The following is a 16,588-nucleotide window of genomic DNA, read 5'->3' on the forward strand; positions in this document are numbered from 1 at the left end:
GTAGTTGTGGCTCGTGGGCTCTAGAGTGCCGGCTCAGTAGTTGTGGTGCGTGGACTTAGTTGCTTTGCGGTATGTGGGATCTTCCTGGACCAGGGCTCAAACCCGTGTCTCCTGCACTGGCAAGCGGATTCCTTTTTTTTTAAAAATTAAATTTAATTTACTTTATACAGCAGGTTCTTATTGGTTATCTATTTTATACAAATTAGTGTATATATGTCAATCCCAATCTCCCAATTCATCCCACCCCCCACCCCCCACTTTCCCCCCTTGGTGTCCATACGTTTATTCTCTACATCTGTGTCTCTATTTGGCAGGCAGATTCTTAACCACTGCATCACCAGGGAAGTCCTCGATTTTTAATTTTTAATGGTATTTTCAAATTTGATGTTAAAAATTTTAAAGTGTTACTTTTAAAAAATTGAAATATAGTTGATGTGTAATATTATAAGTAACAGGTGTACAATAGAGTGATTCACAATTTTTAAAGGTTATACTCCATTTATAGTTATTATAAAATATTTGCTACATTCCCTGTATTGTACAATATATCCCTGTAGCTTATTTTATACCTAATAGCTTGTACCTCTTAATCCATTACCCCTATATTGTGCCTCCCCACTTCCCTCTCCCCACTGGTAACCACTAGTTTGTTCTCTGTATCTCTGAGAGTCTTCTTTTTTGTTATATTCACTAGTTTGTTGTATTTTTTAGATTCCACATATAAGTGATACCATACAGTATTTATCTTTCTCTGTCTGACTTATTTCACTTAGCGTAATGCCCTCCAAGTCCATCCATGTTGCTGCAAATGGCAAAATGTTATTCTTTTTTACGGCTGAGTAGTATTACATTGTGTGTGTGTGTGTGTGTGTGTGTATCTCTATATATCACATCTTCTTTATCCATTCATCTGTTAATGGACATAAAATTGTTACTTTTATTTATTAAAAAAATTTTTATTATTATTATTTTTTTTTCAGTGTTGTGCCGAAAACCTGATTGTTGGTTGAATAATGAATGGGGAATGGGGACAAAAGAGGATATGGAGATAAGACTCTTTCAAGACATTTGGCTGAGTGGAGAACAGGTGGACAAAAAAGCAAGCCCTTTTTTTTTTTGAATTTTTGAATTTTATTTAATTTATTTTTTTATACAAAATTGTTACTTTTAATATGATGTCTTCAAATGGCGATGACATTGGGTAGAGAATAGACTTAGCATAGGAAACATATTTATTAATCAATTACTATTTTAATAATAATAAGATGAATAGCATTGAGGTCATCCACTGGAGTGAAAAAAGTTAACTTATTAATAAAAAATAAACAAATGAAATGCTATGGAAACTTGCTTGGCAAACAATATGATTTGAGTTGGAAGACTATTTTCTTATGTTAGAAATCAATAAACTAGTTCTGTCCAATAGAACTTTCTACAATGATGGAAATATTCTATAATACAGTGGCTACTGAATATTTAAAATGAGAATAGTATGACTGAAGAAGTGAATTTTATTTTTCACTTTTAATTAATATAAATTTGAATTTAAATAGCAACATATGGCTGCAATATTAAAGAACACAGCTATGAACGGTGAAAACTAAGACACTAAAAGAAGGTTGGATCATTAGATGTTTAGAAGATTATTTACAAATTGCCATTATAAATGCCAGAGTGCATTAATGAGAGTACAAATAAGGCTGAGAAATGATGACATTCTTTTTTTCTTTTTAAAACATCTTAGCATAGAATCTGTATGGTATTTCATGATTATCAAGTCTCAGACCATCAACCAAGAAACATGCTATACAAACATTTTATTTTTATTTTAAATTAATTAATTAATTAAAAATTTTGGACAATCATAGAAATGGTATCAATGTCTCGCCCAATGTCCCCTTTCCAATTCTGGCTTATTCTTTTTGGACCATGTTAATGTCAGAATCTTTCTCTTGTCGTTCTTTGAACCCTCAGAGTCTGACAGAGGGTCTATCACGTAGGGGCTGGAATCTATATATACCGAATTTATATATACTGAATAGTTGAAAGTGTGTTAGTTGTGTGTGCATTGCCCAGTCTATGGTTCTTCAAGGCAAGCCCCTCAACATCTGTCTCTAGCACAGTGAATGGTACAGAAGGTAGCAGTAAATGCTTGTGAACTGACTGCTAGACTTTGTACCTGTTTATTCCTTTAATTCTTATCTAGAAAAGCTAAATGGAAATTATATGGGGGATATGAATATGAATATATATAAAAATTCTTTCACTTTTGTGTGAGCCAGAAAAGTTCAGTCGGAATCTCTCCCCTCTGTTGACTTCCCGGCTTAGTCTTCTGCATGTTAAATGCTAAATTTATTGCTAAGAGCTATGAGTCTTATGCGCTTGGAAGAAAAGTGGATTTTCTGGAATGAATACATAAAGTCTAAGGAAATGCATACATTTAAAAATGTGACTTGCAAGTTGCCTCCAGTTAGAAGGAAAAGCAGCCTTGCCCATCATTGAATTGACCCTTTATAGTGAAGCAGCATCTGCTTGATCATCTTTTCCTTAGTCCTTGGCATACCTCTCATAAGAAAGGGCTTTCTTTTCTTTTCTTATTATATTTTTTGAGGTGGTGGCATGGACCGGCAGAACTCTCAGAAAGAGGTTGCTGGCTTTAGCCTTGTAGAAATGAGCAGCAAGGGTGGCCCAGTACACTGAGATGTGCCAACGGAATGTTGTGTCAGGGCTCTAGTTATGTGGGGGATCCTCACCTTGTGTGTCACGCAAAATTCCCTCATGCCCTCTTGGGGCTCTTGGGGGGCATTCGATTCTAGAATCTCTGAAATAACATGATGACCTTCTTGTGAAAGGAAGGGAGGACAGTGACTGTCGTGCTGCTGCTCAGCTTCCTTGGGGGTTGCACTCATTTTAACCAAGTTGAACTTTGGTTAGTTTTTTCATAAGTAATTCTTTGAAGAGTTTGAGAGCTATGCTTCTTCTGTGTGCTGAATGCAATCCAGAGTGGTTTGATTTAAAGAGGATGTCAGGGACTTCCCTGGTGGCACAGTGGTTAAGAATCCGCCTGCCAACGCAGGAGACACGGGTTCGAGCCCTGGTCTGGGAAGATCCCACATGCTGTGGAGCAACTAAGCCCATGCACCACAACTACTGAGCCTGCACTCTAGAGCCCACGAGCCACGACTATTGAGCCTGTGTGCCACAACTACTGAAGCCTGCGTACCTAGAGCCCGTGCTCCACAAGAGAAGCCACCACAGTGAGAAGCCCATGCACTGCAACATCCCTATCACATCACATAATTACCATTTCTTTTTTTGTGGTGAGAACTATTGAGATCTAGTCTCTCAGAAACTATGAAGTTTATAATACAGTATAGTTGACTCTAATCTCTATGCTGTGCATTAGATCTCCAGGATTTATTCATCTACTAGTTGCAAGTTTGTACCCTCAAACAACATCTCCCCAAACCCCCCACCCCCTAACCCCCACCACCCAGCTCCTGGAAACCACCATCTTACTCTCTGTTTTTAACAAGGTCGGCTTTTTAAAATTCCACATCTAAGTGATATCATACAGTGTTTATCTTTTTCTGTCTGACATACGCATAATGCCCTCACATTCCACCCATGTTGTCAAAAATGGCAGGAAATCTTGCCTGTGTAAACTGTGTCCACCAAGCTCCTTCTGTGATTGTTTTTCACACTGTGTCTTGCTGCTGTTTGTGAGTATTTCCCCTGTCCTTGCTGGACAGGATACGTCCATGTTGTCCAAGAGCCCTTCAGAGCTCTTTAATTAATTAATTAATTAAGAAGATTCATAAATCTTTTCGGAGTTGCCTAGCAACATGGCACTCACTCAGCTCTCCACTGACCTGGGCAAGAAGGTGGCAAGGGCAGGAAGGAGCTAGCCCACATCCAAGGTCCTTTCCCTCTTGATCAGCACCGCTTACTAAGAGCAACTAATTTTTTTAAAATAAATTCATTTATTTTACTTTTATTTATTTTTGGCTGTGTTGGGTCTTCGTTGCTGCGTGTGGGCTTTCTCTAGTTGCAGTGAGCCGGGGCTACACTTTGTTGCAGTGCGCGGGCTTCTTACCGCGGTGGCTTCTCTTTTTGAGGAGCACGGGCTCTAGGCGCGTGGGTTTCAGTAGCTGCAGCATGTGGGTTCAGTAGTTGTGGCTCCCGGGCTCTAGAGCGCAGGCTCAGTAGTTGTGGCGCATGGGCTTAGTTGCTCCACGGCATGTGGGATCTTCCCAGACCGGGGCCCAAACCCGTGTCCCCTGCGGTGACAGGCGGATTCTTAACCACTGTGCCACCAGGGAAGCCCTCAGAGCAACTAATTTTTGAGGAAAGATGAATATGAATTAGGAGTCCTGGCTTAACTCTCTCTCTAGGAAGAGAAAATCCATTTTGATAAGAAGCTTGTATTTATAAATACTAAATTGAAATATTTGGTGGTAGTTCTAGATGTGATATTTTCCTGGTGATTTCTAAAGACCACAACAGGTATTTAATAAGCTTCAATCATTCCTGCCACTTTCCCACAAGCTACGTGGAGAATATGAATCAGGCGAGTCTGCTGGGCACAGCTCTTGTTCTGGGGGTGAGCTTCAGAATGAGATTATTATTGCAAACAGAGAGGAAGGAGTGGAAAAGAGCTGCAACTGGAAATGATGGTTTCTTGAATAGGCTAATCCAAGGTGCATGATGTTGCACATATGCAGTCAAGCGTTAAATTTTTAGATTTCCCTAGACTGTGTAAACATGAAGGAAAATCTCTTTATGTGGTAGCAATGATGCCGTGATGTCTCGTTTTGTGACATAACAAACCCACTGGGCTGACACACTCATGGCTTCAAGCACTCCTCCTCTGTTTGCAGGCGCCTCTCAGCTCCCAGCTCAGAGCTTACAGTTGATCAGAGAACGGCAGCACGAGGCCCCTGGGTGGTATCTCCTTGTCCAGCCACTAACTAAGGATGTCCAAAACCAACCTTGTTACCTCTTCCCCCAGTGCCGCAGCTCCTGTTTCCGATCACAGGGGTCACAGAAGTCTCCTTTGATCTCTCTGTTTCCTCTTGCCCCACCTCCTGCCTTTTGTTTTACAATATGCCTTACCCAAGGAACGCTTCCCATTCCTACTTCTATCCCCCAAGGCAAAACTAGTGTCCTTACACTTGGATTATTACATCCACGCACACCACTGGTGTGTGTGTGTGTGTGTTTGAGGTGTCTCCATCTAGGCTCTTGTGGGTAGACTCTGAAATGCCCTTTGCTTTTCCTGCCTAGCTTAGGCGTAGGTAGGAAGTGCTAGGCACAGCAGATATACAATACCATTAATTAAATAAACTGCCATGGAAATATGAAGACCTGCTCAAAGCAACTCAGAATATTTAAGAAAAAAAATTATATGAGAGAGAGAATCGCTGTTAATACAGATTCTAGAAAAGGTGCTCTTTGCCTAGTTTGGTCCACCCTGGGTACCCGTACCTCACTTTATCATAGATAACATCCACGTCTATTTTAAAAAGCATGGATGAAGTTTTTAATGCAAGATTTTATGATGATGTTGAAATAATTTCTTTAGAGTTTGTGAAGCTTCTTACAGTACTAATCATAGTAATAATTATCATGTGTAGAGAATTTATTCTGAATCTACATATACTTAAAGTTAACTTGATGAATGATTAAAAAAATTTGTCGGGACTCCCTGGTGTTCCAGTGGTTAAGACTCTGCGCTCCCAATGCAGGGGGCCCGGGTTCAATCCCTGCTCAGGGAACTAGACCCCACATGCATGCCACAACTAAGAGTTCCAATGCTGCAACTAAAGATCCCGCATGCTGCAACTAAAAGACCCCAAATGCCTCAACGAAGATCCCACATGCCACAACTAAGACCCGGCGCAGCCAAATAAATAAATATTAAAAAAAATTTGTTTATACTAATGTCTTTGCTGATCTATAATATGCATCACAAAATGCTGATCCTTTGCTTGTTAGCTCAGGAAACATTTCAGTTTGGCTTGGCCCTGCTTCTGTCTTTCTCTTCTAAAGACTCTTTTCTTGCATTAAGAGGCAGAAAGCATAGCTTACTGGTGGATTCAGATGGAGAATGTATCCCACATTGTGCTGCTTTGCTACTCTCCCTGTGACTGTACTAGCTGAAGGATGCTGCTTTTTTGTATCACGTTATAGCCACAACTATGCACAACAAATTTATTGGTGGAGAAATTTTACTTAACATTTATGGAGAATTATTTAAAGCAATCACAGCCTTAGATTAGTTGATTCACTGTAATAATGTTCACAGTATTTTGTAATAACTATCAATGATGTGGTGTGGCTTTGAGAGGTGTGTTTAGAGTTCTGTCCAAGTTCCAGCTTGAGATGTAGGGGTGAAGGATCAAGGTTTAGAGGAGTCAGAGTTGCTACTTTTTATTTTTTGTTTTTAGGAAGGCAGATTTGGATACCTGTGTCTCTGAGTCCTCCCCAGTAAAGGTTTTCTGTGACAATGTCTCTGTTCATTTCATTTTCTTTAAGGAGCAAGGTGGAGGAGTCACAGAGTCTCAATTCCTTAAAATTGAGGACAACATAAAACACAAGGAATGGAAATATTTTCTCAGAGGTAGAGAGAATATCTTTGAAGAGTGAGGGAGTGCTGTTCTGACTCAATGTGTACCGGGAGACATTTTCTCCTACCCAACTTGCCACAAAATTCTCCTTAGCACTTAACTGTTAACCGTTTATCAGCTGATGGTGGGATTGTAAGTCTAAACCTATTTTATACTCCTGCAAGCTATGCAAAGCATTGCACAAGTACAGGTGGTCATTTTTAAAAGAAAAAGGAGTTAGTAGAATTCTTGACTCCCATTAACATATTTTATACATTTATTTATTTATTTTTGGCTGCATTGGGTCTTCATTGCTGTGCGCGGGCTTTCTCTAGTTGCAGCGAGCGGGGGCTACTCTTCGCTGCGGTGTGCAGGCTTCTCCTTGCAGTGGCTTCTCTTGTTGTGGAGCATGGGCTCTAGGCGCACAGGCTTCAGTAGTTGTGGCACGCGGGCTTAGTTGCTCTGCGGCATGTGGGATCTTCCCGGACCAGGGATTGAATCCATGTGCCCTGCATAACCACTGCACCACCAGGGAAGCCCCCATTAACATATTTTAATGCTCTACCTTTAGTCAATAGGTTTTCCTTAAGGTTGACTCAAATCCTTCTTGCTGGAATAGAAAACAATTGTCATTGGTCATAGATTCGAGAAGTGCCAACCAGCATATATATCTGTGACTATATATATGATGTATACATTTTAGGCTGATTAATCCTCCTTTTTTCAGCCCTCCATTACCACTTCAGAAACTCGTGTTAATCTTTCTTATAAATAACATCTTGCGCTTAACACCATGTCTTTCTTTAAGTTATCCGCATATCACACCCGTTGTTGGGCTGTGAATTGGAAGAGAGTCTCTGAGTCATGAAGTCATTCTGAGCTTGTATTTCTCAGAACTCCCCAGGTTTTAACATTCTTTGTGTCTAAAGCCATTTCCCCTTGTCTTATGTTATATTTGTACAGCTTTTTTTCTTCCTAAAGAGATTACATCCACATCTGTTTCTATTAAACACCATTCTGCTTATCTTTCCTTTTCTCCAAATTGTCAAGGGCGCTTCTTTCTTCTTAATTCTGTGTCCTAGCCCCATCTCTGTGGAGATGTATCTAATACCTGCACTGAGGAAATATGTTATTAAAATGTAAATAGATTGTCAACATCCCAAACACATTAGAATCATCCAAATTTGGCTATTTATTTGTTGGGTTCATGTTTCTATTTCTTTAAAAAATTACTTAAAAATAAATGACAACAACTTTAATTAAATGTGGTTATTACATGGTAGGGGGCGGGCAAGACATTTGGAAGTTAATGTATAGTTGTTATTATGGAATAGTTATCTGAACAATAAGATTAAAAATTTACTTTATATTCCTTTCCTTACATTTTAAGGAAAAGAGCCTTTCATATTTGTTTGAGAATAAAAATGTTTTAAATTTTCACACCTGAGCGTTTTGTCCTTTTTCATTGCTTTAAAGGACTCTGAATCTGGTTTTGACACATGCAGAATAGAAGTGTGTCTCCTAGGGCTTCCCTGGTGGCGCAGTGGTTGAGAGTCTGCCTGCTGATGCAGGGGACACGGGTTCGTGCCCCGGTCCGGGAAGATCCCACATGCCGCGGAGCGGCTGGGCCCGTGAGCCATGGCCGCTGAGCCTGCGCGTCCGGAGCTTGTGCTCCGCAACGGGAGAGGCCACAACAGTGAGAGGCCCGTGTACCGCAAAAAAAAAAAAAAAAAAAAGAAGTGTGTCTCCTCTCCCCACTCCACTCTTGTGATGCATGTCTTCTATTAATAGGGATAAAATTCTGGAATTGAGAACTTGAGACTTGGCTCAAATTGCTTCAGAAATATGGCTGGTGAAACTCCAGTACTTAGTTTATATGACAATTTCCAAGGTAGCACAAAATTAATCAAGTGATATGACTCAAAACACTGTGAGTGTTAATTAATGGATGGTCTACAAAAATAATTTGGGGATAAAAAGACTATACAATGGAAAAGTATTAGCATAGTGATGACTGCTATACCAATAAAAGTCATATAGGAACGATTTTTATAACCATCTTTTGCTCTTTCCAGTGCTTTCATTCTCCTTATCTAAGAGTTCATGTCATACTGTACTTGAATCTCCAGTTATCCAGGACTTGGCTTCCTCTGCTTTTGGAACCTGTGAAGAAGCTGAGTAGTGACTCTAGAAGGGGCTGGTTGGAACCGGGGCTGAGGAGGAGGACGCTGGCAAGCTGCCACTCACGAGAAGATGCACGGAGTCTTGCAGATTAGAAACAGACTACAGCAGGAGGTAAAAATGTGAAATAATTTACATATATATGTGTGTGTGCATGCACACAATCACACAGACAGACAGACACACATATAAAACCAGTGAATAAAGCAGAGTATTCCCTGAAGAAAATGAGAAATAGAACATCCCAGAAGTCAACAAAGACACAATTTGTTCACTCATTTGCTCTCTCATTCCTTCATTCTTTCAATATTTATGTAACCCCTACTCAACACTCTGCACTGAAGAAGACATTATGGGAACAAAATGACCAAATATCTTTAAGAAACTAGAATTAATTGGAGGTACTAATTCCATATGTATAAGATTAAATCATAATAAAAAGAAGCCAAGGGTTTAATGTCTTTAAAATGCTGCAGGATATTACTGGGTCCATGGGAAAAGGTCACTCATTTCTGAAGGAGTTTTTCTTTGTGGATTAGCTTGTCTATAAAATGAAAAAAGGCAAACACACAAAATGAGACCATGGGTGATTGTTCCTCTTAGGACCACGTCTAGTAACATTCCCAGAATTGAATCTCCTGGGATCAATCACTAGAGACATAGGCGAAGGCAGTGAAATAATGGAGTAATTTGTATATTAACTTCCTTCCAGCTACCAGAGAAATGCAGCAAGCCAGTTTGTGTTTGATATGTAAAATAAATGATTGAGAATAGTAAAAGGGAAATGAAGCATTACATGGATTTCACTAGCTCACAGAAAATGAACTTCTCAGTTCCTGTTTACCTGCTGTATCAGTTTGTTTCTCCAAACTTGCTGTATCTTTGTAGATTGTTTAAAAGGTTAGCTGCCATGACCCCGATATGACAAAGAGACACACAAGTATGTGGATGCCAGCAGTGCATGAATGCATATAACAGGAAAATATTTAAGCTTTAAAGGTTGAAACACCAAGACAGTGTATTAGAGTAAAATGTTTCCACTAGTTCAACTGAGGGAGAGTTTGACAGCTTTTTTTCTCAGACTAATGAGAGGAAGGATGTTTTCTTTATGTGGATGGGGTGGTTATAAATGAATATAATGTTTCCCCCAAATGAGCATCATTTTGAGCATCGTGTATTCCATTCACACCAGGGGCACTGATTTATAATTACCTTAATGGAGCCTGGAATTGAGACAAATGGATGTTCACATCCCATTTTCTTCTTAGGACGTGAGTACATTGGGCACACACCACCAACAACTACTGTACAGGGTACAAGTGAGGTTTGCTTATTTCAGCTTGCTTGTAATGGATGTGCATTTCTAGGCCACTGATTCTAGCACAGCAGTGTTCATGGCAAACAGTGTATAAAGAGGGATTTAAATACAGGACGGCCGGCATAACTGGATGGACTCTGCCTTGGTCTGCTTGGGTGGATAACTGTAAATGAAGCCTGGGCATCTCCAGGTAGCGTCCTGGCTAATGAAAAATGCACTTGTGTTTGGATTTACTGATATCCAGGTACATTAAACCAAACATATACTGAACTGGCACACAGAAAAACACATCTCTTATGAACAGCAAGAGAAGGAGTGACTAAAATGTCTCCTTTAGTTCTGAATTCTGTTTCCAATTTTATTGTGAGGGAGTCTGTTAGCAAAAAGATAAGATTTAAGATTGAGATCTTCCAAGTAACGTTAAGTACCTATCTATTAGAGCGTATCATCTACGAGATGCTGTTAGCGGTTTGACTAAGTTGTAGGAGCATATACTTTACTTATCTTTCTGGGTTGGTTACATGCAGCCATGGTGGTATTTGGATTGTTGACACATGATTTGTAAGAGGATTTAGTTTTCATTAAACTGCAACATGAGTACTGAGATGGAAATCTAATCTTAAAACTAGTACAAGACAATTTGCAAAAACATCTTAAAACATGAGTGTGGGGAATCTTGAAACGTTAGGAAGAATACTTTTCCTGGTATCAGGAAAAAACACTGCAGGAAAAGCAGGGTCATTAGTAGCTGATTTGCTGAGCCAAATCAGGCTTCGTGACATGTTTATGGTGATCCAAAGAGTGTTATTTGCTAAGGGTGCAAATCCTATCTTTGTATTGAACTCTGAAGCGAGTGCTGGAATATAAAATAGATATCTTATTCTTTAGTCCTGGAAGGAAAATTCGGTATTTTTAGGTATTATTGATTCTAGCCTCTATACTGAGTTTATAAAGAAATCAAGGACCTGAGAGGCTGCAGCCTGTTGTTGCAGGGTCACTCAGGGCAAGTTGGTTCTTAAGGTATTTAGAAACCAGTTAGGTACACACACATACATGTGTACACACGCACATGAATATACGCATATACATATATGTGTATACACATGTGTGTATATGTATGCACGTGTGTATGTATGTGTGTGTGTGTGTGTATGTAGTGCTTTGAATGAAGTAAAAAAGCCCTGGAGTCATGGCTTCAAAGGCAGTCTCTGTGCTTTAGCCCACAGACATTGTGCAATCTTGGGCAAGCTCGCTTGCCTCAGGATATCATCTGGTTGTGAGGAACCTGAACTCAGTCTCTGATATCTTCTCTGCTAACAGTGTAGGGCCACCAGACTTTGTCCATGGGCATCTTCCACATCCGTGTGTACACTCACTCCTTGGAGACCTCAAGGCTTTCCAACACCACATGTAAACTGACAGTTCCCAACTTCTGCCCCCAATTCTAGCTGTCTTCTTGACGTTTCTACTTGGATGGCAAATAGACATCTTAACCTTTCGGTCAGAAACTGAATGCATCCTCCACAAACAAACAAACAAATACCTAGTCCCCCAAGCCTGCTCTTTCAACAGGCTTCTCATCTTAGCAAATGGAAATCCCATCCTTCCAGTTTCAGTGCTGTAAACCTCGCTGCCCTGCTTGTCTCCTCTCCCTCACAGCACACATGCAATCCATTAGCAACCCAATTAGCTCTATTTTTCCAACTACATCAAGAATCTGACCCCTTCTCAGTACCTCTTCCATTAACACCTCAGTCTGAGCACCCTCATCTCTTTCCAGAATTACTCCCACAGGCTCCTGATTTTTCTCCCTCCTTCCTTGCTTACCAGCCACCTAGTATCTATTCTGATCATAGCATACAGATGCGTTTAAAACACAGCTGGGTATGAGGGGCTGTTGCCTCTTCTGACTGCAAATCCTAGAACTTTTGGACTCTCTCTATTCCCCTTTTTTTCCTGCTTACAAATGTAAATTCTTTTCTGAGCTAATCTCTTAAAGCACTTTGTCAAATGCATCCAATAATAACCAACTCATGCTTTTAACATTCTGTTTTCCAATTACTTTCTGTAGAGCTACAATATGATGAGGTACATGAATTGTCTCAAAAATTGTCAGACATGATTGTCTACCAAATAATTTGCTATTTCATAATATGGCTTGCCATCTTTCCAGTTTGTAATATAATTTTCCTTACTGCTTATTCTCTAAACCAAGGCTCTACTAAGATTTAGATTTTAAGGATTTTAGTGGTGACCCCTGAAGAACCAGATGAAAAGCTAAGCAATCCCCAAATTCCAATGGCTTAAAAGAGCAAGCAGTTATTTTTCATTCATACAAACTCCCACTGCAAGTTTGGGATGCTCCAGAGCGACTGGCCTCCATGTCACGGCTCAGCCTGGCACCTTCACAAGCCCTGAAGGGAGCAAAAACTGTGTTGGAAAGATGAGCTTCAGAAGTTAAGTTCTTCCACCAGGAAGTTACACATACAAGCTCCCAAACCAAACCCAGATAGCTGGTTCTAACTTCTAAGGCTTGGAGAATAAGGTATCAGAGAATGCCTGCCTCAGAAATCAACTGTTTTCACTTTATTTTGATAATCACAAACGAGTGTAAAGCCATATGAATTGACTTTTTATCTTCCTGCCTAATATCAAAGTGATTTTCTTGAAAAAAAATTTTTTTTGGCCTCATTTCTGGGTCTGAGACTCTAAAGACAGAATAGCCATCTTGCTATGAACAGGTAAGGTTTTCAGTAAAACTTCAATAATCCTCTTAGAGGTAAAATGTGCTAGGTTATTATGGTTTGAACTCTACTCTAAGGTAATTCATGCCAATTGTTAGCAGAACCTAAAAGTAAAGCTACTGTCGGCCCCTCACCCGAACCCCTAGGCTGTTACTGCTGCAGTGTCTTTCTCTGTTCTTACCTTTGTTTTGCTTTTTGAAACAAAACAGCATCTATTTTTAGCTGCCAACTACCTCACCTCTCTTATCTTCTTAATGTCCTGCTGTCCTTTTGTTATTCCAACAAAGACTAACTATGGTTTCTATAAGAACTTTAGTTACACTTGATACCATGAAGCAGCTATGTCCCTCTCAATGTATGTATTTATACATAGTTGATCTAGCATTATCTGCAAACAAGTTATTTTGCCGTTAGTGAAATGTTTAAATCCAGGTGTTAGTCAAGGGAACTCTTTTTGCCAGGAAAAGAGGAACTGGCCAGAGCAACCAACCCCTTTAAAAATCTCTATATTCCATTTGATTTTATTCCTACTTGTATTGGGTTGGCCAAAAAGTTCATTCAGATTTTTCTGTAACTCTTATGGAAAAACCCGAACGAACTTTTTGGCCAACCCAACACATTCGCAGTACAGAGGAGGAAAAATCAACACAAATGAAAGTGACTTGGTTTGGGACTTGTTCTCAATTCTATGAAAATAATGGATTTCTCCTATATTTACATATTATTTATGTGTAGTGGTACAGAGTTCACAAGTTGTTTCATATTTGCTCTCATTTGCATCTCACACAGAAAATAGGTAATGTATACATGATTCCTACTTTACAAACAAATAAACAAACCCCCCCCCAAAAAAAATCCAGACATGGTAACATTGACAAAGCTGGAATTAAAAACTGTGTTATCTGGTTTTCTTTTGTGCTATTTCCCCAAGCAATTTCCTAGATAATACAAAGTGAAGAGCATTATCTTTTTTTTTATCATGACCTGGTATTTATTTTGTCTCATTAAATAAATAGCTGTATTTGAGGCTAAGTGGTGCCCTTGGTTCCCCGCATGTCTGTAGCTACTTGAGGTTCCTTTTGTGTCCCTGCCCACGGGGTACCCCACATGGATTCATCTGTGGACTCTTCAAATATACCCCCAACATTAAAGAGGAGGGATTCTTTGTACAAGTAACTCTTCATGAATTGGTAAATTTTCCATTATTCTCAAATGGTGGGAAATGCTTTAGCACCTTGGATAGTGAGTGTTCTTGTGGTTTCAGGATTTTACTCATCTGACTTCCTACAAAGTTGAAGCATCAACGTCGTTCTTACCTTTCTCTTTTGCTGATCATACTCACAGATTTCTTTTTTTTTGCCTTTTCCAGACTGTTTATATATATATATATTTTTTTTTTTTTTTAACTGGGAGAAAAGAATGTTATCTTTTTTTTTTACAGCAGGTTCTTATTAGTCATCAGTTTTATACACATCAGTGTATACATGTCAATCCCAATCACCCAATTCATCACACCCCACCCCCACCCCCCCGCAGCTTCACCCCTTGGTGTCCATACGTTTGTTCTCTACATCTGTGTCTCAATTTCTGCCCTGCAAACCGGTTCATCTGTACCATTTTTCTAGGTTCCAAATATATGTGTTAATGTACGATATTTGTTTTTCTCTTTCTGACTTACTTCACTCTGTATGACAGTCTCTAGGTGCATCCATGTCTCTACAAATGACCAAATTTCGTTTCTTTTTATGGCTGAGTAATATTCCATTGTATATATGTACCACATCTTCTTTATCCATTCATCTGTCAATGGACATTTAGGTTGCTTCCATGTCCTGGCTATTGTAACTAGTGCTGCAATGAACACTGGGGTGCATGCGTCTTTTTGAATTATGGTTTTCTCTGGGTATATGCCCAGTAGTGGGATTGCTGGATCATATGGTAATTCTATTTTTAGTTTTTTTTTTGCGGTACTCAGGCCTCTCACTGTTGTGGCCTCTCCCGTTGCGGAGCACAGGCTCCGGTCTCACAGGCTCAGCGGCCATGGCTCATGGGCCCAGCTGCTCCGCGGCATGTGGGATCCTCCTGGACTGGGGCACGAACCTGTGTCCCCTGCAGTGGCAGGCAGACTCTCAACCACTGTGCCACCAGGGAAGCCCCTATTTTTAGTTTTTTAAGGAACCTCCATACTGTTCTCCATAGTGGTTGTATCAATTTATATTCCCACCAACAGTGCAGGAGGGTTCCTTTTTAACCACACCCTTTCCAGCATTTATTCTTTCTAGATTTCTTGATAATGGCCATTCTGACCGGGGTGAGGTGCTAACCTCATTGTAGTTTTGATTTGCATTTCTCTAATAATTAGTGATGTTGAGCAGCTTTTCATGTGCTTCTTGGCCATCTGTATGTCTTCTTTGGAGAAATGTCTATTTAGGTCTTCTGCTCATTTTTGGATTGGGTTGTTTGTTTTTTTTAATATCGAGCTGCATGAGCCGCTTATATATTTTGGAGATTAATCCTTTGTCTGTTGATTCGTTTGCAAATATTTTCTCCCATTCTGAGGGTTGTCTTTTCGTCTTGTTTATGGTTTCCTTTGCTGAGCAAAAGCTTTTAAGTTTCATTAGGTTCCATCTGTTTATTTTTGTTTTTATTTTCATTACTCTACGAGGTGGATCAAAAACGATCTTGCTGTGATTTATGTCAGAGAGTGTTCTTCCTATGTTTTCCTCTAAGAGTTTTATAGTGTCCAGTCTTACATTTAGGTCTCTAATCCATTTTGAGTTTATTTTTGTGTATGGTGTTAGGGAGTGTTCTAATTTCATTCTTTTACATGTAGCTGTCCAGTTTTCCCAGCACCACTTATTGAAGAGACTGTCTTTTCTCCATTGTATATCTTTGCCTCCTTTGTCATAGATTAGTTGACCATAGATGCGTGGGTTTATCTCTGGGCTTTCTATCTTGTTCCATTGATCTATGTTTATGTTTTTGTGCCAGTACCATATTGTCTTGATTACTGTAGCTTTGTTGTATAGTCTGAAGTCAGGGAGTCTGATTCCTCCAGCTCCGTTTTTTTTCCTCAAGACTGCTTTGGCTATTCGGGGTCTTTTGTGTCTCCATACAAATTTTAAGATTTTTTGTTCTAGTTCTGTAAAAAATGCCATTGGTAATTTGATAGGGATTGCATTGAATCTGTAGATTGCTTTGGAGAGTATAGTCATTTTCACAATATTGACTCTTCCAATCCAAGAACATGGTATATCACTCCATCTGTTGGTATCATCTTTAATTTCTTTCATCAGTGTCTTATAGTTTTCTGCATACAGGTCTTTTGTCTCCCTAGGTAGGTTTATTCCTAGGTATTTTATTCTTTTTGTTGCAATGGTAAATGGGAGTGTTTCCTTAATTTCTCTTTCAGATATTTCATCATTAGTGTATAGGAATGCAAGAGATTTCTGTGCATTAATTTTGTATCCTGCAACTTTACCTAATTCATTGATTAGCTCTAGTAGTTTTCTGGTGGCATCTTTAGGATTCTCTATGTATAGTGTCATGTCATCTGCAAACAGTGACAGTTTTACTTCTTCTTTTCCAATCTGTATTCCTTTTATTTCTTTTTCTTCTCTGATTGCTGAGGCTAGGACTTCCAAAACTATGTTGAATAATAGTGGTGAGAGTGGACATCCTTGTCTTGTTCCTGATCTTAGTGGAAATGCTTTCAGTTTTTCACCATTGAGAATGAT

At 39.4% G+C, this 16,588-nt stretch overlaps 1 long non-coding RNA gene across 1 annotated transcript in view; it reads left to right on the forward strand.

The window, feature by feature from the left end:
* LOC132480248 (uncharacterized) overlaps positions 1-10,060 on the forward strand; it is a 79,250-nt gene extending 69,190 nt beyond the window's left edge. The window contains exons 4-5 of the long non-coding RNA XR_009530622.1: positions 8,738-8,903; positions 9,982-10,060. This is a non-coding gene — a long non-coding RNA (uncharacterized LOC132480248). The remainder of the gene's footprint in view (positions 1-8,737; positions 8,904-9,981) is intronic.
* Positions 10,061-16,588: the final 6,528 nt, after the last annotated feature.

This window comes from Mesoplodon densirostris, chromosome 19 (genome assembly GCF_025265405.1).
Source record: "Mesoplodon densirostris isolate mMesDen1 chromosome 19, mMesDen1 primary haplotype, whole genome shotgun sequence".
NCBI lineage: Eukaryota > Metazoa > Chordata > Mammalia > Artiodactyla > Ziphiidae > Mesoplodon > Mesoplodon densirostris.